The sequence below is a fragment of the Orycteropus afer genome, unplaced genomic scaffold (assembly GCF_000298275.1).
Source record: "Orycteropus afer afer isolate SDZICR_OR568_19922 unplaced genomic scaffold, OryAfe1.0 scaffold00105, whole genome shotgun sequence".
In the NCBI taxonomy this organism is placed as follows: domain Eukaryota; kingdom Metazoa; phylum Chordata; class Mammalia; order Tubulidentata; family Orycteropodidae; genus Orycteropus; species Orycteropus afer.
The window spans coordinates 4,903,025-4,909,875 of record NW_006921692.1 but is presented as its reverse complement, the minus strand read 5'-3'; positions in this window follow the sequence as shown (position 1 = coordinate 4,909,875).

The window sequence follows — 6,851 nt, the reverse complement described above, 5'->3', positions numbered from 1 at the left end:
AAAAAAAAAAAAAAGCAAAACTCACTACTATTGAGTTGATTCGGCTCATAGAAACCTCCTTTTGGGTTTCAAAGAAGGTATCACTACAGAAATACATTGCCCTATCTTCCTTCTGAGGAGTGGCTGATTAGCAGTCAAATGCTTTAGGCACTAAGCCACCACAGCTTCCTGGTTTTACATAGATGCCCTTTATTATATTGAGGAACTTCCCTTCTATTTCTCTTTTGCTGAGAGTTTTTATCAGGAATGGGTTCCAGATTTTATCAAATGCTTTTTCTGAGTTGATTGATATGATCATGTGGTTCTTTTCCTTTGTTTTATTAATGTACTGAAGCCCATGATTGTTTTTATAATGTTGAACCAACCTTACATACCTTGTATGAATCCCACTTGGTCATAGGGTATTATTATTATTTTTTATATAGTGTTGGATTCTATTAGCTAGGATTTTGTTGAAGATTTTATTGTGTTTTTACTTATGAGGGATATTGGTCTATCATTTTCCTTTTCAATGGTGTCTTTGCCTGATTTGGTATCAGGATTATGTTTAGTTTACAGAATGAATTTGGGAGTATTCCCTCCTTTTCTATATTCTGTAACAGCTTTCTATATTCTGTAGGGTAGGTGTCTCCTCTTCTCTGAACATTTAATAGAATTCTCCAGGGAAGCCATCTGGACCAGGATTTATTTATTTTGGTTTGGAGTATTTTTTATGACCTGCTCAATGTCAACTTTTGTTATGGGCCTTTTCAAATTTTCTACCTCACTCTGTGTTAGTATAATTAGGTCTCACATTTCTTGAAATTCGTCCTTCTAGGTTTTTTACTTTGTCAGAGAACTGTTCTTCATAGTATTCTGTTATTATCCTTTTTATTTCATTTTGATCTGTTCTGATGTCACCTGTATCACTTATTATTTCTGTTATTTGCATATTCTCTCTCTTTTTCTTAGTTATATTTGCCAGTGGTTTGTCAATTTTGTTAATCTTTTTGAAGGACTAGCTTCTGGTCTTTTTTCATATTTTCTATTGTTTTTCTGTTTCATTTGTTTCCACTGTGCTCTTTATTATATCCTTTCTGCAGACTGAAGGCTTCTTTGGTTGCTCTTTTTCTAATTGGTGGGTAAGGTGTTGATTTGGATTCTTTCTTTTTTTTTGACGTGTGCATTAATTGCTATAAACTGACTTCTGAGGATTGCATTCATTGTGTCCCAAAGGTTTTGATATGTTGTGTTTTCATTCTTATTATCAGAATTTTTTTTTTTATTTCACACTTCATTTCTTCTGTTGCCAAGTGGTTCTTGAGCACTGTGTTATTCAGTTTTTATGTATTTGATTTTTCCCCCTGGTCTTCCTATTTTTGATTTATGATTTTATAGCATTGTGATCTGAGAAGATGCTTTGTAGAACTATGATTTTTTTAAGTTTATTGAAAGTTGATTCATGGCCTTACATATGGTATATTCTGGAGAATGATCGAAGAACACTGGAAAAGAATGTATATTATCTTTTTTGTTGGGTAGAGTGCTCTATATAAGTCTATGAGGTCAAGTGCATTGATTGTATTGTTGAGATATTCTGTACCTTTGTGGAATTTTTTTTCTAGTTTTATCCTTCATAAAAAATACTTGTGTTAAAATCTCTTACTATTATTGTATTATTGTCTAGTTCTCCTTTTGATTCAGTTAATGTTTCTTTATGTATTTTAGAGCTTCTTCATTGGATGCAGAGATATTTGTTATGGTTATATCCTCTTGGTCTAGTGAGTCTTTTTGATCATATAATGTCTTTTCTTGTCCCCTTCTGCTGGATTTTGTCTTGAAATCTACTTTGTCAGAAATCAGTATTGCCATTCCTCTTTTTTTTTTTTTTTTTTTGGTTTTCATTACCTTAATATATTTTTTTCTATCCCTGGATTTTCAATTTACTTTTATCTTTATGTCTAAGGTGAGTCTCTTGTAGGCAGCATATTGAGATGTCTTGGTTTTTTATCCAGTCTACCACTCTGTTTCTCCTGACTGGTGCATTTAATTCATTCACATTTAATGTTAATAATGATAGGTATGAATTTACTGTTGTAATTGTTTCATGTTTTTTAGTGTGTTGGTGATGTTTTCTTGTTTTAAATATTTTTCTGTGCTTAGTTCATGTTATCAAGTTTTCTTTCACTTTTTTCATTATTGTTGCTTTCATATTTACTAAATTTCTGTGATTTTCTCCTTCCTTATGCTGGTTAGACAGTTTATTAATTTTCTTTGTAGTTACTCTGTAGTAAATTCTTATCTTACTTAGTTTAAAACAATCTATTCTATATTGACATCATCTTGACTTCGTCTCCGTATGGAAATTTTGTAATTATACTGTTTATTCCCTCTATTTGTTTTATAATTGGTCTCATTCACAGATTTACTCTTCTGATTCTCTATTTTCCATTTTGTAAGCTTATTTTAGATTTGAATATTCTTTTCCTGGATGGGTTTCTGACTGGTGTTGCCACATGTCTTAATGTTAGGTTGTTATCTTCCATTGTTGACTTTCTGTTGCAAGGAATCTCTGTAGCATTTCTTGGAGGATTAGTTGAGTTTTTCCAAATTTCCTTAATTTCTGTTTGTCCAGGAATGTCCTAATTTCACCATCATATTTGAGAGACAGTCTTGCTGGATATATAATTCTTGTTTGATAATTTTTTTTCTTTCTTTCAAGATTTTACATATGCTGTCCCATTGTCTTTTTTTTTGCATAGGTTTCTGCTAAGAAATCAGAGCTTGGTCTTATTATTTACCCATTGTAGGTAACATTCCATTTTTCCTGAGTCTTTCTCAAAATTCTTTCTTTGTCTTTGATTGGACAAGTTTGATTATGATACATCTTGGTGACTTTCTCTTGGGGTCTATCCTGTATGGGATTTGTTGAGCTTCTTGGATGGATATCTTTTTGGCATTCATGATATCAAAGAACTTTTCTGTTAGCTTGTCTTCAATGATTTTCCTAGTATTCTTTTCTTTTCTTTTTTTACCTACTCTTATTCTGGAATACCAATCAGGTATGATTTCTTTTTATATCATCCCAAATAACACTTAGGTTTTCCTCATTTCTCCCAATTCTCTTTTCTGATTTTTCCTCATACAATCACATGTCAAGAAATTTGTCTTCTAACAGAGATATTCATTCTTCAGCCAATTCACCTCTACTCTTTTTTCCTTCCAATATATTATCTATCTCTGTAATTTTTGTGTTCATCTGGGTACCTAATTGTTGTTTTTGTATGATTTCTAATTGTCTTTTTTTTTTGGTCATTTTATTCTTGTATGTTTTTCCTGAATTCTTCAAGGGTATTGTCAGTCTTTTCCTTGCTTTTGTTTATGGTTTCCTTGAGCTTTTGGAAGGTTCTATCTATATCTTTTGATTGGCTTCTCACATAACTCTATTACCTGTTCTTCCTTAGGTATATTTCCTAGTTATCTACTTTCATCACTCATTTCTGCTATTTTCTCCTATTTCTTTGTTGTCTTAGAGATATTTTGAAGTTGTTTTTTATTTGTTGATTAGGTGTTGGTTTATTTCAATATATCCAGATGAGTGCAACAGGTGTGTTCCTTTGATTGTCAACTTGGCAGCACTGACATGCTCCCCAGCTATCTCTAATTGGTAGAATAATCAATGAGAATGTGGGTGTGGGTCTCTCTTTGATGTGAAGAGGAGCTGCAATGGGATGAATAGTTGCTGTCCACCATTTATTGTTGATAGATAGTGTAAGAATTGATAGTGGTACTTGCCCATTGAATCAGTGATCAGTGCACTAGAAATGGCTGACTAGTGGAGAGTTTATGCCCTCCTCCTATTGGATGGGGAAATAAAAGAGAAAAAGACAGGAAAAAATGTGGGATAAAGATAAGAGAAAGAAAAGGAACAAAAATAGAATAAAAATACAAACTAAAAAGTATAGAGAAAGAATAAAATGGGGATGGTTGACTTGAAAGAATGGCAAAAATTTAATAAGACTAGGAGGGAAAAAAAGTAAAAAGGAAGAAAAATAGGAGAAGAAGGAAAGAGAAAAATAATGGAGAAATAAGAGAAACTGAAGAGGACAGACTTTTGTAGTTATGGTCAGGTGACAGGCCTGGGAGCATGCGAGTGTAGTAGAAACCACACTCTGCAGGTGTATGCCTTCAAAGGTGAGAGGAGCCTGGCAGTGACAGGCTCCACCAGCCAAAAATGCTGCAGCTGATTGCCTATTTTGCTCCAGGATCAACCTGTCATGTATGTAGTAAGAGTGATAGCCACAGCCTCTGAGTCTGTTTGTTTGGAGGAGATTTCTGCAGGTAGTTTCAGGACTTCCTTTATTACCATCTTGGTAGTGGTGGGGAGAAATTTTACCCCTATTCACAGGGAAGCTGTACATTTTGGGGAAGAGCCTATGGCTCACCAGTCATGATTCACAGGTTTGGGTTTGGATCCCTTCTGGACAGATGAAAATCCTGCCTAGACTCTAGTGAAAAGCTTCCGTAATGTTCTCTTCTCTAACAACCCCAATACAGGCCTTTCAGTGGCAGAGCTGGGAGCTGCTTGGCACAAATGAGTCCCCTTGAGAGAGGAAGCTGCAGAGCTGTGCCTCTTGCTTCAGTATGAAAATGTTCTCGCAGTCCCATAGGCACCCATCAAGCAAGTTTCAGCCCCTGACTCAGGCTGCTAGAGGTAGAGGTATCCAGGAAGTGGGGTTGTTGACTGCAGGGCTTCACAACCATTTGTCCCTTTCTTACCCAGCTTCATTGGAGCAAGAGATTATTCTAGAGCCCAGTTTCTTCAATGCCCCAACAACAGGCTGAGTTGGATTCCTTCTCCTGTTATCTCCTCTCTCCATGGCTCACTGTGCTGCTTGTAACTCTGGCCATTTCCCTGCCACTTCCCAGCTCCCACGTGTCTATTGGTCACCTTGAAGTCCTTCCAATCTGTCTATACTGTGTCATTATCATTGTGTGGATTCCATGAAGTTCCTTTTTTTTTTTTCTTCCTCTTTAACAGTGTCTGCATCTCTATTCAAGATGACTCACTTTGGATGGTCCAGCTTCTTCTTTCTCCCCAGTCACTAATTCCAGGCCATTTCCCTTCCCAATCATTGCTCAATCCAATTTTTTTCTTCTCATTTAATGCTCAGAATTACAGGACCATTATTTGTATCTGTTTCACTAAGATTTTCAAATTTCATTGCTGAGGGAATTGACAAATTATGTTAGCAGGATCCCATCTTCTCTCTGCCCTCACTAGAACTGTTCTTTAATTATCTTGAGCAGAATTTTACTTGTGTGTGATATTAATAATATTGTTTGATTATTTCCACATTTTGTTGGATCACTTTTCTTTGGAATGTGAACAAATAACTGTCTCTTCCAATAGGCTGGTCAGGTAGATGTCTTCCAAATTCTTGGCACAAATGAGTAAGCACAACCAACAATGCGTCCATTTTTTAATACATTTCAGTGGGTATTTCATCAATACCTGGAGCCTTGCTTTTCCTTCAGTAACCTTCTTCATTTAATGTCATTGGTTCTTGATCACATACATGCTAACTCTTGAAACAGTTGAACACCAACCAATATTCTTTTTGTTACAATGACTCTATGTATTCCTTCCATCTTAAAGATTACAGCCTTGGAAACCCTATGGAACAGTTCTACTGTGCCCTATAGGGTTGCTATGAGTTGGAATCACCTCAATAGTAATGAGATGTACATATGCATATATTGTTATACATATTCTTAGTTATCTAGTGCTACAATAAAAGAAATACCGTTTGTGTTATTTCACTTTATATAGATGCCTTTAAATAAAAGAAATATATTTTTTCACAGTTTAGGAGGCTAGATATTAACATTCAGAATACCAACTCTACAAAAGGAATTTATCTCTCTGTCAGTTCTGGAGGAAAATCTTAAGCTTCTGTTTCCTGGTTCTTAGGAGTTCTACAAGTCTTCTGTGGATTGGGATGCTGTTGTGCTGCCTACAACTGTCCGTGAGCAGACAATCCACTATCAGGCCTGGAGATCTTGGATTCATCACTTGTTGGAGTCAACAGCCAGCCAAACTTGAGCTCCTCAGCCCCTGCAGCTGCGAGAGTCAGGAAAAGCCTCTAGCTTGACATTTGATCTAAGAACTTTGGACTTGCCAGCTTCTATAAGTGTGACACCATTCAGATTGAATCAGAATTCCCCCTACTCCAGTATGACCTCATGTTAACTGATAACATCTGTAAAGATCCTATTTGCAAACAAGGTCAAGTTCACAGGCACAGTCAGCTGCAGGGATCCAGGTGAGGAGAGGGAACTCAGGCATGCCCAAAGCAGTAGGGTGAGAAAGTGGAAGAAAGGAGATTAAAAGCCAGGAACACAGATAGGGGAGCAGTCAGCCACAGGGATCCAAGTGAGGAGAGGGAACTCAAGCACACCCGAAACAGCAGGGCAGGAGAGCTGGAGAAAGGAGATTAAAAGCCAAGAAGTCACACAGAGGAGCAGTCAGCCACAGGGATCCAGGTGAGGAGAGGGAACTCAGGCACACCCAAAACATACAGCAGAGCGGGAGAACAGAAGAAAGGGGATTAAAACACCCAGGAATCTGGACAGAGGAGGAGTCAGCTGCAGGGACCCAGGTAAAGGTGATATGAGAGGTTTCTAAAAGGGAGACAAACTTGTCTGTCAGTTTGTCCTACCATGGTGATGTGTTGATGTGAGTTTTGAGGCTGAGCTACTGGTGTTTCAAACCCACTGGGATGCATATGGTGCACAGGTATCAGCCCAGCTTACAGACTGAGACAGACTAGGAAGAAGGAAGAGGCTGTCCACTTCTCAAAGAATTGGCC